The sequence below is a fragment of the Atheta coriaria genome, unplaced genomic scaffold (assembly GCF_025399875.1).
Source record: "Atheta coriaria isolate IRGN ID8LTWV9N9 unplaced genomic scaffold, Caltech_Dcor_3.1 hic_scaffold_6_pilon, whole genome shotgun sequence".
Classification (NCBI taxonomy): domain Eukaryota; kingdom Metazoa; phylum Arthropoda; class Insecta; order Coleoptera; family Staphylinidae; genus Dalotia; species Dalotia coriaria.
The window spans coordinates 1,672,711-1,697,408 of record NW_027045448.1 but is presented as its reverse complement, the minus strand read 5'-3'; the positions used below and the strand labels follow the sequence as shown (position 1 = coordinate 1,697,408).

General features: G+C 41.6%; 1 protein-coding gene and 1 long non-coding RNA gene across 3 annotated transcripts in view; one reads left to right on the top strand and one right to left on the bottom strand.

The window, feature by feature from the left end:
* The window catches only part of LOC135793208 (protein bric-a-brac 1-like), a 203,217-nt gene that overhangs the window by 77,750 nt on the left and 100,769 nt on the right, over nt 1-24,698 (bottom strand). The window lies entirely within an intron of this gene.
* On the top strand, nt 8,711-9,910 carry LOC135793786 (uncharacterized). Its single transcript, XR_010548714.1, has 2 exons — nt 8,711-9,145; nt 9,204-9,910. It is a non-coding gene; the product is annotated as an uncharacterized lncRNA (long non-coding RNA).

Sequence of the window (24,698 nt, the reverse complement as noted above, 5' to 3'; positions counted from 1 at the left end):
GCGGGCGACGTTCATTTATTTAATGTCACATTATATTCACGAACGAACGACGCGCTCGCACAAAACACTCACCAAAGCACAGGCACGCAGGCTACAACATTATTATTATTATTATTATATAAAATTAAACGCGAGCCGCGAGTTGGAGGCTCGTAACTCGATTTTAAATTTATAATATTTTATAATGCGCTTTTACGCAAGTTGTGACGTTGTGTTTCGAGAGTGACAAAACTCGACGCAAATGACTAAACGATATTATGCATTTTATGCGAATATCATTAAAGGCCTTGTTAATATATTATTATAATGACTTTTCACAACCGAAGAACACACAGACATTAAAACATCGCAAAAGTAATTAGTAAATAATAACAATTTGAAAAGTTTTCGGGGATGTGAATGTATTACTTTTAATTTGACAGTGCTAATTAGAGATTTCTTTGGTTCTCAATATCTTCTAATTATTGGCGCAAAATTAATGAGGACGTTTGAAATTATTTTGTTGATGAAGGGAAGCGAATCATTTTCACATTAATTAATTGAGTCAATTATGCATATTCAACTTGCTTAATTAATCAATTTTAAGAAAATGTTCAATTGTCGTCGTATTTACGCTCAATTGAAATTAATTTAAATTATACAACTCACCGATCTTTAAATGTTAGAAATAACAGCAGTGAAAACGTCAACATGGTTGCCAAGTGGCGAGAAATTAAGCTTGAGAGACTCACCTGAAACAATAAAGGGACAGTTGTTAAAACAAATTGTTATAAATATGTTCTCAAAATAGCTGCGCAAATGTGTTTGCCGTTAAAAAACGCAAAAAATAAAAGTTGCGTTAATTAAATTTTTCGTGTTCGACTGCGTCGCGACGCCCCAGCGACATAAAGTGTGTGCATTTTTAGCTTTCCGCCCGCAAGTGTATGTGTGCGTTTTAATATAGGTATGCAGCATTTTTGTTTTCGTAATTGTTCAGTTTCGGATAGGCGTTGAACTATAAAATATAGGCGATGTAACATTAAACGAAATTTAATTAAACAACTTTTATATCCGCGCTCGCGCTGCCAGCGCGCTATAACGCTATAAAAACGTCCGCGCCGAGCGCAGGAGCTATTATAACAATGTATCGTAAAGAGATATAAATTCCGCTTATTTGATGTGTCGGTTGGCAACATTGTAGCAAAAGGCGCCAACCCGATACGCCGGCGACGACCGCCCGACAATTTCCCTGCAATATTTCTTTTTCTGCCCCTTGGTGCTCCTAAACCCACATTGTAATTTACAATTAATAAAAACTATAAATCATAGGTAAAAATATGGCGCGCAATAAAACCCAAATTATAATAGGTACCTCTGCACATAATAAACACAATATGGAAATAATTGAAATCTAACCTCACTTGAAAGCTACACTATAGACTATCCATTAAATGAACACGATGTTTTTATGCGTTAGATGCACTTACTCTGGAACGAGTTAATCTTCCCAGTTGAAAGTTAAAATAGCATTCGAATCGAATTTATAGGAACATACAACGATTGGTTAGCTTTCGGAGAGCATAAAGGCATATAAAGTGTACGTTTTATTCTAAAATATAACTCCATGCAAGCGATTAATTTAATTTGCACATATATTACCAGTGAATTTATCGACACACGTGCTTTATACTTTCTTTGTAGGTACCAAACGTTACATGTTCGCATCATATTTATGAGTTGTACAATGCTTTACTTTAGTATTAAACGCATTAAAAGCGAATTCAGCGCAGTGCAATGCATCCCGTTGGGGCATGAAAACGTGCGAGATCCTTCGAGAAATAACTTAAATAGCGTATGTGCGATGTTTTTCAAAATCCAACGAATCTATTATCGCATAAAGATGATTTAAGCGCGTTACGGTTTCGGTTTCTCTTCGTGCGGCCGCGATGTTTGTTTCGGCATTCGCGAACAAAGCTGTTCGACGCTCGCACACCGTTATTTTGCCAAGTTTTACGAGGTTTAGCGACGCATAGATAACTTAATACCACCGGAAAGTGCTTATTTACTACTTGTCTCTCCGCGATTTAACCGATTCGAAGAAGATATAACAGCATTAAATACAATTCAATATTTCACTGTAACATTGAAATATAACACTTGCGTCTGCATCTCATCGGTTTCTAGCTCCACAGAAATGAGAATTCGTGTAGGGTTGCCTAATAATGTCTCCTTCACACAATCGTCTAGTGGACAATTAAGGTTAAGTTTCAGAGGTCGGGCGTAACCAAAAGCTTGAGCCGACTGACCTGTAGGTGCTAGGCATAAAGGGACGAAGAGACCTCTGCTTGTTTCTCTCGTTTCGACAGGAATGCGTTGAATGCGCCCGGTCGGCGAGGCTGTTCTGTCGTTATCCCGGCCACATGTTCTGGCTAGCCGCAACCGCAAAGAGCGCCCCGGCCCGTTTCGCTTCGGTTGGACATTCTCCTGTCCGGGACCGTGATTATAATCCCCGGAATGCGGAGGATCAGATACACGATGCAGGGTTTGCGTGTTCGACGGTTGAACGCAAGCAGAAGTCACTTCGCCCCGCGCACTCGACCGGGGTGTGAGCGAAGGTAAATTAGGGATTTCAGAGAGAGACAGACCCCACACAACAGCATCACCATCAGCAAGAGCTATGGGTGTGTGTGCCTGAGCAATGAAATGCTCGAAGCGCATGGCGCGTGCTTCTCTATGCAGAAAGAATCAGTCGGCATCCGAGCGTGTAATTCGAATGAATTGATCCATTCTTCACGCACACACCAGCGATGGACGTAGAGTGGGCGCCGGCACACCGATGCATTCGCGCGCCTAACAAGATACCAATTAGCAACATAGCGTCGCTGTGCTGGCACGGGTTGCATTCCAAATTCCGAACGATGCTCTCTGCGTTGTGAATTTGTTTCACATGCCTCGTGCACTTGTTATCCTAGCACCTCGCAATTTCACGGCTTTTCTGTTTGCCTATCTCTTATCATGCAAACACACCGGATAATAATTTTTCGTTGGGAGTGAAATTTTAAATTTAATCAAAAGCCCCACAGGCTGCAGGGTGAAGTACATCTGCATTTGTGCGTGCGATATGTGTTTACGTGTGCGGCGATGCACGGAAGCGTTGCAAAGTACAATTATCAGCAATTAGTTGATTGAAACTTCTCTCCCAGCGCGTGTGTGTTTACCATCTAACAATCTACGTGTTCGCACTTTCAGCAGTAACACAATTTACAAATGATATATTGGCATCCCGCGATGCACTACTCTTGCAAATACCGAATCATAGAGGTGCACATAATTTTACTTAATCAAATTACTTAAATGTCTACAGCGATTTAAAATTAAACCTAATTTAGCTGTTGTACAAGTATTCACATACAAAATAATCGATGGTAATACGACCGTCTTCTCATTCAATTCGCGTCAAGTTGTGTTTGGTAGCGCGGGCAATTCCTTTCTGATCGTTTCCTCCTTCCCGCTCAGCACTGACAAGCGTCGAGTCAGATCACAACCCCTCAATTCACAATACTTCCTAAGCACGCGCCGAACGCGAACGCAAATAAATGCAAACGGATAGACCGACGACGGATCCACATAAAAGTGCCGGAAGGTGTCATAAAATAAACGCCTTCAAAATCAATTTAGCTTGATATCGCAAGGAAATAAAGGCAAATACGCCACAACATAGTGCTCAACAGTTACTTATTTTCTAAAACTCCAATGTTCACCCTTGCTATTCGCTAAAATTCTCTGAATATGATTTAAGGTGGTAATATCCAGAACTAATATCAGACCCTAGATGTCAAAATGACTAGGACATAACTTGAAGTATGCGCCCTGCCATTTTGTCGAAGATTTCATCCACCTAAGTAACACGCAAATTCGTGAGGGTTGTTTAAAATTGAGGGATGAAAGTTGAGAAAGCCGACGAAGGTGTGAACCGAAATAAGACGTGAACCGTCATTGGTCTGAGCGTTCTCCAGCATGGCCGTGAGACTGATTAGGAAAACGAAATCGGGTTGGCTTTTTCACCCTCCTCGCCACCGGATTTTAAAACTCTCAATGTGACTGAACGAAAAACCCGAACGAAATAGAATTATCATTTCGTATTTTTCTGATTATTTAATTTCGTGTTTATCGCAATGGCTTCTCGCTTCCGATTGTTTTGCCTCTTATTGAGTTGTCCATCCATTCCGGTGGAGGAGCCGGGTGGTATGAGGATGGAAGGTAATTCTGTTTGCTCTGCGTCGAGAGACAACGCTTTGCCGTCGCAGACAACAGTCTTCTAACTACATCCCAGTCAATTTGACAATGAATTAATCGAATTATATGCATTAAACAGCATGTTGCGACTCAGACTCTGGTGGTAGTGGTGGCGAAGAGAAAAAAAAAAACACATGCACACATACAGCACAGTCGCGCGCAATGCATGTGCGCTTTCACAAGGCGCGCTCAGTCAGGATATGGATGCATTTCCGCTTTCAAAGGGGTAGAGCAATTACGGCGCGGCTAATGTGATTAGTGCGTTTCTGCAGCGAAGCTCTCGCGACCAAGAGTAGGCGAGTATGAGCGAGAGACTCGGTGCGCAGTCCATTAGGCCCGCTTCTGTGTGTGCAATAATTTCTCGTGTCGTCGTGTGTTAAAGTTCAAAATTAGACGTAACTTACACGCTCCGTGTGCGCGTTTTGATAAACGTCAAATTTGTACCTGTCAAAACGAGCGCCTCAACGATTGTAAAATATCGATAAATTTGTTCAACATGAATTTCTTACAATTAACGCTCAATACACTTATGAGTAGTTAATAGCGCATGAAACGATATGATGCTTGCGATAGTTGCTGCCCCCGGAGTGACAGTTCCGCACGGATTTTCACGTCGCTACTAATATGCAACTAAACGCAACGACATGCTGGCGCGCGCAAACTTTGTGCGGCTTATAAGTTTATAATTAACGCATCACGCGATTCGTGCGCTCTCATTACTCTTATAACATCGCCACTATTACGCCGCTTTATATATGACTGCGCGCGAAGCCATCAAATCAAATGTACGAGTAATTTATTTATTGGTAATTAAAAATTTTCCTGAAGTAATTACAAGTTTTCCCACATGTTCCGCACTCACGACCTGCTCTTGCTTGACTGACAAGCAAACAGGGTGATTGAAAACAAACTTATCACAACACGCGCCAAATGTTAGGTAAGGATATGAATGTATAAGGTTAATAAAACAGTTGTATGCGCAAAAAGAAGTAGGCATATAGCGTGAGCTCGAAACGTTCTTAAAGGGAGCGTCGAAAACAATTTGTAGAACATTTCGCAAAGGCGTAAAAGCGGCATCGGAGCCTTGCGAAGATTGCTATTATCAATGAAACACGAACACGAAAACGGGCAAGGGCAAGCACGGCGAAAAGATTCGCAGCTTAGTCGCATTTCGTTGGCAGCGGCGGCGACAGCAGAGGGTGAAAAGAGAGCAAAGCGAAAGCAGCGATAAGCTGTTCGCTGCGGGAGAGAGCCTCTTCCCCCAGCGCGCGAGCCAGACGAAAACGTTTTGTCAAAGCGCTTGTCGCGCACGACTCCTGCGGCGTTCGACAGAGGAAGTACGCCGTGCCGAGTCGAGCGGGGGCGCCGACACCGTCTGAGGTTACGCGCATCAAGGTCGGCGGCGTGTCTGCGCCCCCGCAACAGCTGATCGACTCCGAAACGAAAACGAATTTGCAAAGCGTCGCATGAAACGAGTCGAATTGCATTTACATGCAATATTTTGCAAGCGATTGTGAGTTTCCCAGTGGTCTGGTTTAACTTGTCGTGGAACGAGAATTACTTCTTCGAACTGTGTAATGTCCAACATGCAATCTTATGTTTTAATGTCTCATGCTTGTAATGTCAGTATTTCTATATAGAAATGTTTAATTACGTGTGTACTTTAATTAGTCACTAGAGCAAAGCAAACCGAAGAAGTGAGTATGTGCTTGAAGTATTGCGAGTGTATATTTTCTATTCTCTCGCTGGTACGAAGAGAATGGTTCTTGAAAGAACGAAACAGAGAAAATAAGACAAGCATAACTGCATGCGTCAATTGCACCATGCATCGGGGTGGTCCCCTGAATGTTGTTTACAGTGAGCGATATGAGACTACAATAAGTACTCCTGCAGACCATGCCCATGCTCATTACATCGATAAGTAAACCAAGTAAACCGGAGACGGAATAAAAACAAATCGTAAAATATTGCCTGAGCATTGCAGAATTATAGAAATTAATGATATATTTTTATTTCATTTATTTTTACCGTGTGAATTTGAACAATTTGTTATTTCGTGCGCAGATTTTGATTTATCATCGTTGATCAATTTGAACAAATTAAATTAAATAAATTACTCACGCGGCACAAATTGATCGTGTCGTCAATTTATTTCGACAATTTATTTTCCACATCCTCGACATGAAAAACCCAAAAACTGGCCAGCCGCGCAAAAAACATTAAAATTAATTCCATTAAATTCGCGGCATAGCGCTTTAAATTTAACGTAACACGAATATGACACATGTTGAAAGCACGCTGGCAATTTAATAAATAATAACCGAAACCCAGCGTGCGGACGAACGAGCGCAAAATGCGGCCTGTCGTCCAGGTGTCAACCGAATATTATACAAATTCCATATAATTCCGAGACAAATTCGGCATTAATTCCACCAACAGGCCAAAACATATGAGTATATCGCCGTGCGTCCGCCGGGCAGCACTCGTGGACGCACGCCGGACGTAAAAATATTTGGATACATTTAATTATTCCTTCTTTTGTCCATACAATGTCGCACGAATTGCATGAGTGCACACGTCATGCGTGCATAATGCAGATAAATTCAGTAATATGCAAAAAAACCACCTGCACTCACACAACACGATAAATAAATAATTGAAACTATTATCAGGGTTTAAAATGTCATTTCAATTATCGAATTTGTAAAAAAATGTCATTATATGAACAGACGAGCCGAACAAAATCAATAACACAATTTCTCCTTTAAATCCGTGTCTAATCAAAAGTTTCACGCTTTTTCATTCCTTGAATCTGAAAATATTAAACTTGTGCGCTGCGTTGCGGCGGCGGAAATGTGATTAATTTGACCAATTCATAATATAATATAATATCGATCGAACGCACATAACTTGGCATCTATTATGAATAGTTGGGTACGGTTTCGGGAAGGGGACGGTTGGTTCTCTTCGGCTCGGCTGGATGCCGAACAGGCTTATCAGCCTTCGCACAGTGGCGGCGGTGGCTGTGGCGGCCGCTCGCTCTCTCGGCCGGCCCCCGCCGCCAATGTTAATGACTCGGGATTTCAATTAAAACTAATTACAGCAGCCCGGTAGACCAATCAATTGATTAATCATTTAATTAATCAACTAATTAACGAAGCAACGTAACTAATGCGTCTGTGCATCGGCGTTCCGATGCCAGCCTGCCATCCCGTCGATGCGGGCCACAGTATTAGACTAATTGAATACGTTCTATGCGAACGGAGCGTCGATTCTCTATGCGGATATGTCTAAATTGCGCCCCGAACGGCCGCCAATGTCTAATAAAGACGAAACTGGGCCGAAAGTGCATCGGGCCTTTCAAAACTCAAACAAAAGTTTACCATCACTCTCTCTTTCGCTCGCAGCATACAAACACATTCAAAAACCGCGTCGGTGGTTGTTGGATTTCGCGAGGAATTATGATGGCAGTGCGCATTGGTAAATAAGTAATAAAACAAGCGATAGAGTGGCATCTATCGCGCATCGTAATAGAATATTACTATTAGATATCGACACCAGATTAAAACAGATTAGAGCCGGGCGTTTGTAATAGATTTCGGCCGGGCAATAAATTCTCGCTGGCGGACGCCGCCGCCGCGCGAAATAATAATAAATCGAACCTAATCACATAGCGCGCAGGCAACCGTCCAGCCTCCAATGGCGGCAATATCTTGAAATTAACGAACCAGTGTTTGTGCACTCATTGTGTGCTTGCATCGCAGCCGCCGCCGCCCAAACCTGTCTATGTGTGTGCGCATCTGATACATTGGCTACCGATTGTTTGCACGTCCATACAAAGTGAACGCAGCAGCCGCCCGACATGTGTACACCGTTACGTGTCGTTGCATTTCGTAACACTGCCCAAAATGCAACCCAACAACAACCAACAACCAACATGCACTCACATTCGCGTACGTCCAGCACCGGGATTATACATAAATAACTAATTGATTAGCAGGTATCGGTAGTGATCTAATAATGTTACTAACTAATCAGCTAAACAAATAGATAGTGCACGACCATAATTCACGGCATCACCGAGAGAGTAAACGCTTACTCACGCCCTGGCCGGTTGGTTGCATGTGTTCGTGATCAATACGGTATTGAATGCGGTATGCAAATACAAGCTGATACGTGCGTCGCCCCTTTCCACCGCCATCGAAAGATGAGCGCACACATATCTGCCGCGCCAAATTTGCATCGCCGTGTTTGTGCAACGATGTTTCGTTTGTGCGTTCGGGTCTGGTTGGCGGTAGTAGCCCAGGCGGTCCAGACATCCAGATCAAACTGTTCTTGTCCCAGTTCGGGGAATCGTCGAACGCGTTTCTAATGCCGAAGACGAAGCTGGGACACTGTGCAAACGCGTGGGCTGAGGCGCCGCAATGCGATGGTCCCCGCGCATCGGGAACGAGGGACGAGCTGAGCGCGGGGGTATAGTTAACATTGACACAGCGCCGCGCAATGTGACATTACATTACAGCGCAATAATTGCATACACCAACAATGCGCGCACACGCATGCGTCCCTCTGTTGTATACATCTAATGCTAGGGAGCTGTAGCGGCATCACCGCAAACACGGCTAATGTTTGGCCCTCGGATTAGGATCAGACATCAATGCGAGCATGGGAAGCAGGACCCCACCCCCCGGAGACCCCTCTCTTTTGGACCATTTCCTCAAATTACACAATCGTCAATTTAAACAATCTGCCTACTCAAAATGCGTCGCATAGCAATACAATGTATTACCCCAGAAATGAAGTTACTTTTTCAGAAAACAGTGTCATTTTGGCCCATGAACATCCTAAATTAATATAATCATCAAATTTCGTAAGTTCTAGTGTTTGTCCATCATGATCACCTATAAAGTTAATACCACAACTTGCAGGACACTCAACATGGCTTCAATTTCAACAATTCCGTCCAAACATCAAGTCGAGCATGACCACAAACAAATTCAGGTGAACACTTTGGACGAAGAACCACGTGCGCGATACAGATGCAAGCACAATCGAACAGACAACTATACAATATTTCGGACTCAATTACGTGAACTTCAGAATCTTTTACAACTCTCCAAGGAATGTCGCAATACGCTGGATACGTTAGAATGCCCTGACAAAAGCAATGCTGGCGATTCAGAATCAGTTGGTGATAATGAGTATTATGATTATGAATCTGAGAACAGCGAAAAGACATCGGTTTCCACCAGTGCTCATTCATTTCTGATCGACAAGTTGACAGCTGTCAAATACAAAGTTCCAGCTCATCTCCTAGAATTAGATCCCGCCGGAAATCTCATGGAATATAAAGGATGCTATGTGTGTACCAGCGAATTTGTCGAATGGTGGATTAACGATGGTCCAACGCCCAGCAATTCTGGTGTGCAAAAACTGGTCCGATATTTTTACAATCGCAATCACCTTCCTGGTGTTGTCAGCACATCAAGCATTCCCTATCGGACATCAGATGAGTTATTCGAAAAAGAATTATGTATACATGAAAACTATTCCAGCAGTTGTACATCTGTAGAACTATAGCACTTTGTTTAACCTTAAAACCAATATATACAAAAATATACGATGATATGAAGTACCCAACCGACTACTCGATGTGTGATGTAAAAGGTTGGGTCAGGTATGAGAATTGTTGAATATTTCATCGATGTCCATCAATGTTTCAACGAGGAAAGAGGATTTTCACATTTGGTTTTCGCGTTTTCGTCAGTTTCTTTTTCATTCGCGTATATTTTTTTCCTTTACTGTTTTCCACGTTGTCGGTTGTCGAACGCATCCTCTCGTGTTGTAGTTTTGAGGCTTCGCGTCAGGCACACGACAATGGGGCACCGAAAGTTAATTTAATCTACCTGTGCGTCGCGCACGAACGGTCCAGCAAGGGGAGAGGCGAAGGGCGAGATTCGAATGTCGCCGGTTGCGTATACGCGAGTGCGAGGAGGTGCGGGAGTGAGGCGCGATAAATTTTTTGTTGAGCGCCATTCCGCCGCAACATCAGAGCGAAATCGTAGAAAAAATTCATGAAAATGGCCTATCGGCCGGAAATTACGTAAATAATTTAGCAACGTAGATTTTTCATTCTCTTACACACCTACGCCCACATGCACATAGATACAAATCCGTTGTTATTTTACATCGACGGCATATTTTAACGAATGCAAGTCGCTTGACGTCACCTGATTTCAAACGAGAGATGGCATCACTTTACACTAATAAAAGGAGTTCTGGCGCTGCTGAGAAATAGTGAAAATCCGGTAGAATTTTATGTCCACATATAAAATTTAATTAACGCGAAACTAAATAAAGGAATTTCGTCCATCCAATGGTCGCCGGTCGACTAGCAGTCGATGGTCGTCATCGTCTCCCAAGGCATTTCGGGCGCTTGTGTGTTGTACGCAATATGCAATAATAACAGTAATAGCAATAAGTTTGAATTACATATAATAAAAATAATAATAAAAGTAAATGATAACCATAATCATGAGCGTAGTAATAATCGTTGGCCTTCCCGCGCGCGTTTGCCGAGGACGGAACAAGTTTAGACTTCCCTCGTTCACCATCGGCGGCATACCGCGGCTGGTTCACGCGTGTGTGCGGCTGTCGTCTCTTTCGACTTGTGAGTATTCAAAAGCGCGAAAATGCAAGCCGCCGCAGAAACGCCAAATCGCTATATCCAGGACGACACGAGCGTAAACAAATTGCATCTTACGCCTTCCACTCCAGACCGTGTAATGAAATGGTACCATCGTGCTATTGTAAAGGAGCGCATGGCAATAATTATTTATTTGCAAAGTTTTATCCGTTTCAGCGTTCTAATGCCCGCCACGTTTGTGTTCATAAACGACAAAATGTATCTGCATACACATCATTTCGGAGCACATTGAAGGCACTCTCCCAACTCGAAGAGGACGATAGCAAAAGATATGACCCACAGACGCCGATAAACTCGCTCATTGAGGCTGTGGAGATGTGTGCACCTGATGATATCATTAGTTAACGATGACCAATAAAATTCACACTTGTGTATGCGATATCCTTCCCGGCAGTGCAATAAGTGAGAAGCTTAGGCAACCCTTGTTCTTTCATTTGACGCAGTCTTGGTCTCGATTACTCCATTGTATCAGCTATCCACCTCAAATTGTCTCACCAAACAGTAAGCAACCCAATATACTTGGGTTGGGTATAGCCCTGCGATAGCTGACAGGCAAACACACCAACAATAATAATATTATATTATCCCGTAGTTACGTCCGTAACTTACAACATTACAACATGCGCTGGCGGTGGAGATAGATCTAGCTAGTTATGCGTAATAGTAATATCCAAATATCCAATGCGGTACATTTATTACATTACGAGGCCCCGATCTGGGATTACAAATGCGCGCAACGGTGGGGCGGTAAGAGGGTGGTTTTCCAGATAACTTATTGGGGTGGAATTGCAATGCGCGTGAAGGGGGCGCAGCAGCATGCACCATGTGTAAACCCCCGAGATCGCACGAGTGCCGTATGTAAATCGAAATTTCTACGTCTGCCTCCCTGTCAGCCTGTGTGGCGTGGTAGGCTTGAGCTGCGCGGTGGAATGAAGAGACGGCGATAATAATCAACATGATATCGGACGGAGCCATACGCTCTTCTCTTACTCCGTTATTATAAACCCATGACCTCTCTTTCACTCCGCATCGCGTCCAAGTATTGCATTGATTGTATTGATCGCAAGCGAGTGCCGAGCTGCTAATTCGTACGCGCAATAGTTAATATAAGTACTACAATGACGAATAAATTATAACACGAGAAGAACCTAGGAGAAAATTAAACACGAATATCACTATTAGCAATAAAACCAACTAAACTGTAATAAATATAAGTACCTGAACAAAAGCACGTAAATGTCACCTTGCAATAATTTTTCATTATGATCACGTCGAGACCGCGTCAAGCGCCCCACGGTAGGCTCACTAGTGCCGATACGGAGGGTGTACGCGCGGAGGTTAAAGGGTGTCCTAGACATCATACTAAGCGCCCGCCTGTCCCGTGCCTACACGTGTAATATGCACGTATGGAAAAATATGGAGTGGATCAATATAGACAGGCGGGGGTGATATATGCAAAATAAAAAAAAAACTTGAAAAACAACCCTCGCGGGCAACCGATGGCGCGTCTGACGAGAGGGCGCGCGAACGCGATGCGCGAGTTCGCACCCTTCGCTGCCATCGCCGCCGCCAACCTCAGACTCCAACGGTGACAAACAACTGTCGCGCTCCATCCATCTAACGATGATCCGGCATGGAGAGGAGAGGAGCGTGCATATAGCCCTTGTCGCTTTAGCCTCTGGGCGCTAACTTTGATTGTTGACAGCCGCCCTAGACAGACGATACATCCATCCAGTCAGTCATGTTGCCAGCCCAACCCCCTTCGACGCGCGCGCAAAAATTCGCGGCAAGGTGGTCGCATTCAAAACGCCAGACGCCCCCGTCTATGAAGAGAGTTGTTTTATAATTTAGGATAGGCCGGAATTACACGCTTAATAATTAATATCCAGGCTGCAATTTGAGCTGAATTTCTGAGCAAGTTTAAAAAATTGAGATTTTCATTGCAAATTGCACGTATGTGTTTTTTTTTTTTAGATAGGTACAACCGATTAATTTACATTTAGGTTATGCTGCCGAACAGTGTCCTCGGTATCAATAAATAATAAGAGATAATCAAATACGTTTCGAATGGTGCATCAATACGAGTGAACCTTTCGCACACTGCCATCGCTTCACACTCTACAGATTCTATGCACAAACACACTGAAATGTGTTTTCCTATTGCAAAATACGACAGCAAACACAACACACGTATATAAATGTATGCAGTATATCTCGAGCGAATCTACAAACGTCCGATTTTTTGTTTGCCATTATGTCGAACGCGCGTCGTATCGACATTGTGCATCAACGTAACGCCACCTCACCCAACCACCCGCCGATGCGCGGCGATAGCGACGAAGAGGTGGCGCATGATGTATGCAAAAATTCTGGAAAAACATTCAATATGTTATCATTTATTGATTGCTCAATAAATAAAAAGAATAAAAACGAAGCAAATCGTAAAGTCATTTCGGTGGGTGCGTACGCAAAAAAGGTGGAAAGAGCGCGAGCGAATGCAGAGGGGTGGCAGAAGAGCGAAATGCGTCTGCATTGAAATTTCATACGTCCGCTTCTCTCGTGCGCGATTGTGCGATCAACGATGGATCGAACGGACGACGCACAGCGAGTGCATCGAATGCATGTGAGCGGCGGCGAGAGGAGGGAGGCGGAGAGAGAATGCGATGCAAAAATAAAAATCGGGCAACAACAAGCAGCGGCGGCGGCGAGCGGTAGGCAGGTCGACGAATACGAATACGACGAACGCATTTTTCGGGAGGTGGGATAGCGCGGACCTCCATCCGCCACCCGCCGCCGATCGCCCACCCCCACGAGCACACGTCCGTCCGCCTCGTCCGTTCGTCCAGCGAAACGAGAAAAAAGCGCGGCCGTACACACATTTTCCTATACTCATATTTCAAATGGTTATTTTTATTTGTCTGTCAAACTTTTTCCGCATGCCTGAAAAATGTTTAATTATTTTTGCGTTTCGCGGACGTCCAGCGCCGCCGCCGCCACCGCCGAGCTGCGCACATCTATATCACCGATATTTCATTTAAAAAATGTGTCCGAACGAATGAGCGCACGCATATAAGCGCGGGTGGACGCACGCACCACCCGCATCGCAACGGGTCCAAGCCTCCCCCTCACACTCATCGCGAATTTATATTCTCGGCGGACCTCGCGTTTTCCGAAAGCGTTTCAGCTGCAGACGAAAATTCGATGTGATTTTTAAATTTAATGAAACAAAACGAAGTAATCATATATGTAAAGCGTTATTTGTACGCGCATTTTTTACGCTCGTTTTACCGCCAGTGTCGCATTTTTTCACGGCCTACTGTCACTGCCAACCGAGGGTGGTTTTCACACCCTGTGACATCCACTCAATTCCAATACAACACACTACACGCAATTTCAAATTCGAGGCATATAATGCTATCTACGATGTGCAGAAATAAGTTTCAATTGATAAAAAATTACTTTAATAAAGTGCCGCCATCTACCAACAATGTTCAAGCCTACTTGTCATAAACGTTCATTTTCCATGCATATAAGCAAAGAGCTTAGACAACTGCATGTATCAAAAGATAAACATAAAAAATAATGAGTCCAGTCATACTATAAATAATTAATTACCACATAAGCATTGCTTCTAAATGCAAACATAGAAGATGAACCAAGTACAAGAGAATATCAGAAAGTTCGCACGCGTGCACAAAAAGTAAAACACGAAACTCACAGCCAAGCTTTCGACCCCCATTCAAAGTTTTTCCTCCTTAAACGACGCGACATGTAAGCTATTCATATAAATGTAAATAATAAATTACGAGCGTTCATCGCACAGACTGAAGCGTCCTTTGTGCACGCGCCTAATGTGCTGTACGAGTTGCGGTTCGTTGAAACCGGCAGCATTTACATTTACTTACAATTACGTCCCCGAACGGAAGCATCCATTTTAAATCACAAGACCACAAGATGTCCGCGTGCGCGCCACCTTTATGAAGTTATTACTCACCTAAAACAAACACAAGAAATTAGACTCGTACACATTGTTGATTAAATGTCAATTACAGACAGAGTCATGTGCTAATAACTGGTGGCATTAGGCTTCTACGAGCATTTATCAAAAGACATTAATTGACAGAAAGCGATATTGTCGGGTATCATTAGCGCTTGCATGCAAAACGCAATAAGTTCACGTTACATATAAATCTCACAGGCAAAAAGCACGCGCGCGCACGGAATGGTAAAAGCAAAAAAGAACGAAATGCGCGAATAATGTTGTCTTGGGGAATTATTGCATTCGTGCAACGGGTTTGCCTGCGAATGCATGTAGGTAATAATGACGGTGAAGGAAGGAGAGAACTGAATGCAGAAATCGCGCGCCGCTCTCGTTCGCCTGTGTGTTCGGCGACTGTTGCGGTGCGTTATTAAAATGAAATTATTTGTATAATTAAATAAAACCATTAAACATATATTAATGAGTTTTAGATGATACGTGGGAAGAAATTGTGTGCGAGCTTATTTCACGTCGACCCCGACCCGACAAACCGACACCGTCGGGAGCTCCAGTTATATTTCAATAAAACTTTTTTCTGCGAAGAGTCGCGTTCCATATTAGATCATATAATTAATCATGTATTCACAGATGGCCTCTAACAAATATACACCGATTTATGCTGTTTTTCGCTGTTTTAGCATTTTTATGTACAAAACTAGATTTCATATAAAGTGGGAAAAATATCTTGACCAGAAACTTATCTAAAAATAAGAATTGGCAGTATATAATATCGCAGTTAATGTGGAAATAAACTTTTTGTGCGAGTTGCTTGTGATTTTCAGGCTTGCAGAAATGTCTGTAACGAAGGTAATGAACACACGCCGCCGTCATCGTCGTGCGGTCTTTTTCCGTGCACTCGCGCCTCATTGCTATTTAATTTTCCATATAAATCGGAAACGAGTACATTTTCACATGTACGTACCATACACGTAATCGCTCGCGGTCCCAACGCAGTATAATAGTTATTAACTCTCAACCGCCCCGCGCAACGCGTAGTTCCACTTGTGTTTCGACTTGGCGGTTTCAGCGTGCGTTATTAAACGCTAATCTGCGCAATAAACGCAATATAACTACGGCTGGAAGCTTATTTTTTTCGCTATTTTTCGTAACTCTATTCTATTTCGCATGTATACCGAGCCCCTTCTCATTCACGACCAGTTGATTTTTTGCAGCGCAACGAAAAAGTGATTTCGGCGCATGTTTGTGTTTCGTAGGTCCGAAGTTAATAGCTATTTGGTTTGCGTGTAATTAAATTTTTTTCATTGTTAGTTTTTTTTATCATTTATGCACAAAACTAACAAAAGTTTTAAATTTAAGAAGCATTGTGTATTTTATGGCAAATTTTACAATAACATCATAATTTGGGGTTAAACGGTGCAGAAAATTAAACGCAATTAAGCACTTTTCACATTTTGGCGTTAATTTATAATATTCAATTCGGTGGCGTTAAATTAAACGACGATTTTCACATTTTCAATATGCAATTTTTCTATAAACCATGCGATCATTTATCGTAAAACGCCATCGAACGGAACTCGGCATGGCTTTCTGCCTCCAAAAACCCGCATGTATTTTCAACAAATGCAATAAACAAGTGAGCATTTTCAATTAACGCCCGCCGTCCCCTAGCATAATTAATACTTTTAATATTCATTTACATATCGAATGTGCCCGGATAGCGCGCAGCATCGCGTAGTGGCAGCAATATAAATATTATCATATAGATTTTAGGTGCAAATAATAAATAATCGCAAATTGTAACCGCGCGTGTATATTCCACATGTGTGTGAATTTTGCTGTGTATGTCATTAAAATGTGCATTTTCATCACAACGTTTATTTCGCATTTCTGCGGCCGGCTTTTCAGTGATTTTGGGCGATATTCATGAATTCGATAATTTCAATAAATCTCAATCGCCTAACACCTCGAATAGTTACAACAACAGCCAGTATTAGGCCAGCGATTCGATATTAATCATTTGTGTATATTATTACAACACGAACACGTCGATCACACAACACAATATCGCCGTAAAACAATATAAAATATAAACAAACAGCAGTAATATAACAATATATAACTATTTTAAGTGTGTTTCTAAATTACTCATTATGCTTCCACTACAAACGCGCATTGAGTAATAAAAAAATTAATTACTAATTTTTCAAACAAGCGCGACGCAGCCGTTTCTTCGATTTCTAGGAGGATTTTTAGATAATATTATTCATTAAGTGGATATTGTGTTCGGTTGGAGTTTACGATTCCTTTTGCTTGTTTTCTATGTGAGTAATTTAAACTAGCGTTTGATGAATAACATGTATATTCAAACCTCGAGAGACAAAAGCACATCTAACGATTTCAATTTCAATTTATGTTATTCAATGTTCATCAAGAAAACAATCACGCATTAAAGTCACACAGAAATAAATAATTTTGAAAGCACAATAGCAATCAATTCAAATAATCGAAAATAATATTTTGTTAAGTCTAAATAGGAAAGTGCAATAGTTTAAGAAATTTAATCCCGCTACTATAGTAATGGACAAATGGCAAAGAAAATTCAACCAAAAATAATGAAAAACTCTGTAATAGCCGACAAATCAAAAAAATTAAACAAACAAAAATAATTTACTTAATAGCAATTCTCGATGATAATTTTGTTTCAAATAAATAGCGACCATGTGAAGCTTTTCTAAATACCTATATAAATAATCCGTTGATTCAATTTTCATAACTTATGGTAAGAAACTTTATGCGAGTAATTTAAATCATTCATTAATATTAATTACGAGAATTTCGAAATCTGGAAATCCACGAATGCGTCGTCTGTAAATTCACGAATTTCCTCCTGATGCGAGATTACAGCCGGGGAAAATTGAATGCGACGCGCGACAGCATGAAGGGTTAAACTAATTTGGATTTATGCAAATTAATATATTATAATGTGAATTACGCTTATGGTAAATATGTTTGCGTTCGGCCCGCATGCACGTAATAATCTCGATGCGAACGCTACCGCCACCGCCTGCAATCATTTACAGATTCGCGCCATCGCTACCGAGAACATAGCACCTTCGTCGCCAACGTCAACAAACACCAAGCGTGTTGTCAATTGATGATAATACTGACAATTACAACATATTTTCGGTAATAATATGTACTTTAAACAATTAATACTTAGTCCAATTTAGTAGTATTTTAATAGGTATTAAAATTAATAATAAGATTAGGACGATTTTTTTCAATTAATTGTAAGCGCAATTAACGTATTATGTTGAAGTATCAAATATTAATAGAATGTACATTTTTCCAAAATGTTGATATGAAAATGTTTGCTGAAGTGCACCGACAAAGCACCGTTTTACATTCTCAGTGGCGCGTCGACTCCGCGTACTTATCGAATTTCATTTAGCAGTAATGTTCAGGACAATAAAACGTTGGCACCGATATTAAATATAACAAATGTAAATGTCGCGCGGCGCGCGCACACTATTCGCTTTTCGCTAAATTGTGCACGCGCATATTTTGTTATGATCGTTTTGCCATATCGGCCGCCGACACATACGCGCGGTGGCGCAACGTATTGGCGGCGTTTATGATGAAATTCCACTCGTTCCCGCGCGCCGAGAGCACCGGCAGTAAAAGCCGATGATTTCGCAGCCCGGCTGGCACTCGCCGATCCGACGCGCCCGATACGGAGCTGATGGTTTTATCACTAACACTGATTGTGCACCCGCCGCCACCACCGCCGCCGACTCTGCGCGAAATTTCCGCGACCATAAACCTGCTAACCACGAAAATATTCCCCAATGCGATGCTAATAAGCGCGCGATATCGGCCAATGTCGATTCGATCCGTTGATATTTGCTTCCATCCCGTGCAAATTGCCGCAAAAGTATGCACCTGATTGTATCAGAAATGATCGACATCGTTTGAGATATCAAAACATTTGTACGCATTGATGGCAATCTTTAACAAAAAACTTCTTAATGCGTTAACATTCCAGAGTTACACATATTTCTTCTTTTTGTTGAAAATACGAATCAATAAAATAGCTATAAATTCGATTCAAAACAAGAATTTACTTCCATCATGTCTCCAAATGCATACATACAAGTATATATACCTACACACATTAGGAGTAATTTGTTTTGAGCGAATTTAATCTTTTGTTTATTTATGTAGACGCGCGCGAATTAACGCGCGCGTTTCGCGTGCGCAGAGTCGATTTGCCGAGCCGGATAGCTGTAACCGAATAACGCGCACACGGCAGCAGCGATTTCAACCAGCGAATAAAATAAATATAAAATAAAAGACGCAGATTATAATAAAATAACGTATGGCCCATCTCGCGCTCGCTTGCATCTGGCGATCTGACTTGCGCGCAAGAAGAAGCGCTCGGGCAGAGAGCACACGCACGAAAAGCATAAACGACGTTCGGACGGCAACGGCCGCGGCCAGTCCAAAGTTACGAGTACGATCCCCGCATTAACGAGACTTAATTTATTTAATGATATCATTGGCAGGTAATCGTATAGCTCGCTTAAGTATATTTAACAGTCGCCATAAACTCTCTTCCCCGCTTGTTTACGTTGCGTTCGGTACATGCATGTGCCATTCGCAAATGTTAATGTTAATACTCGCGCCAGTAGTCGTACATATAAATGCGTTTATTAACATTAACAGATTCGTTATGCACGAGAATTTGCCATTCGAAGAATGGGCGCAAACGACGAGCTAAAAATGGAGTGCGACTCGAAGATGCCCAACGCATTCGAACACATTGTATGCGAGTGCATCTTTTTCTTGTGCATAAGATTTGCAAGTAGTTGGCCAAGCATGAATAATCTTTCTCTGTCCATACCGCAAAATGTATCACAGATAATGTTCCTAAATGCATAAAATATATATTATTATATTGCAATCATGCGCATTCAGAATTGCCGGCTCGGACGAATATAAAAGTTATAATATTTAATGGTAACGACCGTGAACCCGTTTCTGGTTGGATATTAAAATAATAAAAATAATTACTGTTGCCGTCCGGCGCGCAGGCGGAAAAAAAGAACGAAAACGTGCGCATTACGACTGCATATTGCGCATTCGAAACAACACCAACAGACGACGACCAAGAGAACCTCTCTGCCTACCAAGAAGATATTCGCAGTTTTGTGTGCTTCTTATTAATACTGCGTAATGTATTACATCGAAATGCGCAGCGACAACCAAACCACACAAGCATAACAACTTTTAATAAACATAAAATTTTATGTTTAAGTTTAACAAATCGCCAACAACTGCTGCCGGCGGTCCGATCGTCGCGATAATTATTATATTTAAAACTGGCGACATTAAAATTAACATTTGTTTTCGAAATATTAATGTATTTTAGATCTATCCATTCACAGATGGCGCTGTCATACTGATGTCCAGTTCATGGTACGGCATTCAAACTAGCCATAGTCGAAACATATTCCGGACGAGCGATAACATACACAGCAATAAACAATGCGATACATTTTTAATTGAAAACATAAACCCGCGCCGCGGCAAGCCGCCTCGTATCAATGGGCATTGAATAGTAAATTAACTACTAAAACTGCTATCGTTCGGCGGCAGTAATGCCGCCGTCGCGTCCGCAGCGGGCGCGAACAATCGGGGACGTTTTCTGCGCTTGTTGTTGCGATTCCACCAACATAACGTTTTCGTCATTAAAATATTGTGTTAAGGCCTCGGCCGCGCATTATCTCATACGCATTGAGCATGCAACCGTCATCCCAACGTGCAGTGCAATATGGCTAGGCGTTTAATCGCTTTCTTCTGCGAACGGCACAGGCACAATCGCCATCGGTGAACAAACAGCAAAAGACAACAAAAGTGATGTTGCGCGCGCGCCCGTTCAAAGAACAACGAAGAATTATACCTCATTATTGTGCATCGTTTGTGTGTGCGCTAATCGCGCTTTCATATTGTCTCCGGTCGCCGGCTCTCACTCTGCTGCTGGCTTGATTTCAAGATATTTCGTCTGGCAGCGGAAAGAAAAACAGATTCTCATAAGTCCGCGGCAAACAATACTAGTGCGATACAAAATACGACACTGAAATCACTATAATTCATAATACATACAGAAATACACGGTGTTTCGTAACACATTATTTTGTTGAAAACAAAGCAATGGTTTACATATTAATGTTATATTTTCAGAACTCAATTGATTTATGTAAGCAAAGAATTTTATGGTAAAAAAAAAATTATTAAAACAGGATAGTCATTGCATTGCTATGTATTATATTCGACCGTATAATATGTATTTCGATGAAATATGCATTCGTGCAAGTATTTAGGATAAGAAAAGGCTATTACGATTTTTTGCGCTGCATGGATACTTGTATATTACTTACGATTTCAATATAACAATGTAGTATAATTTATGATTTTACGCTTTGCGTATAATTTATTAATATTTCTTTTTGTCGTTTTCGCACTCGGACTGATCACACTCACAGATACTTACACAAATGCATTACCTTCTCGCATGCATTTGGTCGTTTTTTGCTTGTATCACTGCGAAACGCGTTTGTTTGCAGTTTATTTATACTTTATACACACATCGGCCAAGCAGAACGCATATAATACTTAGCACAACTATTGTGCATTACTTGTTTAAATAATAACAATAAATTGCACGTTGTCTGCTCGCGCGCCCGGAGAGCAAGAAAACCAGTTTCATTTGCATATGTTTATTTTAAAATATTTTAAGCGCATCGCGCGAGAGCGAGACGCGTACCATTGTGCTGATACGGATTTATGAAATATTAAGAAGCGTGGAGGGAAAAAACGAGTAAGGTAAGCCGAGTCCCAAAGTTCGCGGCCTGTCGTAATGAATATTTCTTATTCTTAGCCGAAACGGACGATTAATCTACTCGATGCATACTGGCGGAGATGCACAGCGCAAAAGATTCAAACCAAAGTTACTTAAGTAACCTGATGTGTTGTGGCTTAACAGAAAGATGAGAAGAGTCAAGCAAGTGCAAATTATCTTCTTTTTTCGATTTATGTGGCTTTTGTGCGTGCATACACATATAGTTATATTATGACTGGGAATGATAAATTAGTAATAATAAATGATTTTCATAATGACACTGCAAAAAGTATTCGTGGTAACTTGGGATTTGAGTGACGAAGAATAAAATATAAAAAATTCAAATCGTCCTGAACAATGCCTTTTTTAATTGAGCTGGAAATGAGTGACCAATACAAATCCGCTGCAGCTTCAGTCCTTATTGTCGGCAATGTAATTATGTATATGTTATGATCTATAATTCCATGTCTGGCGGTTGGGATATATAAATTTATAAGGATAACCAACATGCGTACGAGACATATTTGCGTGTGTGCGCGCGCGCGGGATCACCACTCACAACACATTTTTGTTATTACATATTATTACTAAATATATTACGATCTCTAATTTCACGTCTGGCCCTAGCCAATTCGGTGCCGAGACGCGACCACACCACCATCAACCGTCCGCTGATGATTCGAATGAGAAATCTCTTCTCTCGCTTCGCTTCTCCACCTCCTTCTTTCTCCTTCATTCGTCTGCAGCGACTCGAAACCGACTCCAGTCAATAGCATGTAAATTAGAAAAAAATTACCTTCATCTCCTTGTTATTATTATAAATATAAACCGTAAAAACGAGAATGCGAGACTTTGATCGTCGCTCTAATATTTACGATTTTCTTCATCGGATGCGCTCGTAAGCTGGTGTAATCGATTGCGGCAGGCAATCAAGTGAATTGTGATTTTTCAAAACGCCGCGCCGTAATTACAATATATATATATGAAAGAAATCATTAACTTTTTAATATTTATATTTTCTCAGAAATAGCAATCCACAAGAATTTCCAAAATACCGGAAACACGTCCACATTGCTTCAAAAGTCAAATTGTATTGATTAACTCGTGAAACTTTAATTATTTTCTAATTATACATTAAATTTATCGATTCAAGAACACACACGGCCTAAACATGGCATGTGTGTTACTTTTACTAACTTTACATAATTACATCGTAAATAACGAAGGAGAAGATTTGATGATGCGGCGGGCTCCACGCGCGCGCGTTTTTCTCTTAATTAAATTAAATACGAGTACGTGTAGACGGGCGCGTTTCGCCTAAGTATATCTATATAGTTATGATGTGGGAGGGCAATTAATTCCGTTATTGGATATTTCGTGGTGGTCACGTCAATTTTAGGCACGTTTTAATTACAAGCCACAGCGGCGAGCAGTACCGAACGAATACGTGTGCAAGCGCACTCACCGCGCGCGCTCTCGCTTGCCGGTCTTGCACGAAAGCTGGGAGAGTAGGCAAACCCTCGGGCATATTTTAATAGCAATCCGGGTAGCCTCTACTAATAAATTATGATGCGAGTGCCGGTGATGCGTGATAAGCGGAAGGTGGATTGGCTAGTCTACTTTGGATTTTACTATTTCTCGTTTGCGATGTGTATTTGAATAAAAATAAATGATACTCTTATGAATGCCAAGAACTAAACTTGGAGAATGTGCATAAAACAATGTTTCTTGTTCGGGAGGCAACTAAAAAGCCGTAAAAGTCGTATAAAACGAGAGATAAGCCTAATTCATCAAGTTAGCATAAAGTTTTTCTGGACCCTTTTTGGGAAAAGGCGAAGGGTCAATGAATGTCCTGTAAACAAAATGTGGCTTAAAATGAAGATTTACTAGGGTACTGTGCTAATCGTAGACTATGGGTCTATAATAGTTTTATCTGTGGTTTTCTGTCACACAAGAGGTAAGGTTATGTGGCCTAATAAAACTGCGGAACATAAAAGTTGCACGCCATCTATGAACTCACTCAGTTAAGGATATCGTATTTTTTCTCGCATTGTAAACATTTTTAAATTTAAAAACATGCCGTGAAAAAAACATCGCAGTTACAAATCAGCAGTTTTTCAATTGCATATATCCCACCAGGCATCCATCCCGCTCGCCACCAATACTCGATGCTCAATGATTACACGTTCGGTCTGATCAAAAACTTTTTCGCGTTTTTTTTTTTGTATGTTCGGCTGCAGCGCACGGTTTCATTTCTCAATGGAAATGGCATTTTTTTGCGTCGTCCAGATTTTAATCAGAACAAAATGTTTGCGCTTTTATGTCGTTTTGTGCGCCCCGCCGCTGTTTGGCAAAGTTACGTTGTCGGAATTACGTTGAATTATGTTACGCGAGAGTTGTATACAAATAAATCCCCATCCGAATCGAAAACGTCGAAAGCTTTTTCCCCATATTAATGTTTGACTATATTTCAGTATCAATTTTTATTTATTTTCCAAGTATTTCACGCTCGCCGTGTCGATGCATGTGTGCAGTGCGTTTGTATGCGCGGCGGTGGCAGCAGCAAAGGCACATGAACACGGGGAAGTATAAATAATGGCACCCAATATCGGGATAAAAAATCTCTAATTTTATACCGCAATAGATCATAATATGCGGGCGCTACGAAGCAAACCTATCACCGAACTAAAATATATGCAAATCTCGTCACCAGCACGCCGCGAGTTTGCGCCAGAACGAAGCTCATCCAGCAGGACTGGCGGGAATTACGCGGGAACGAAGGAAACGGCGTAAAGATGCGAAGAAAGAGAGACGTG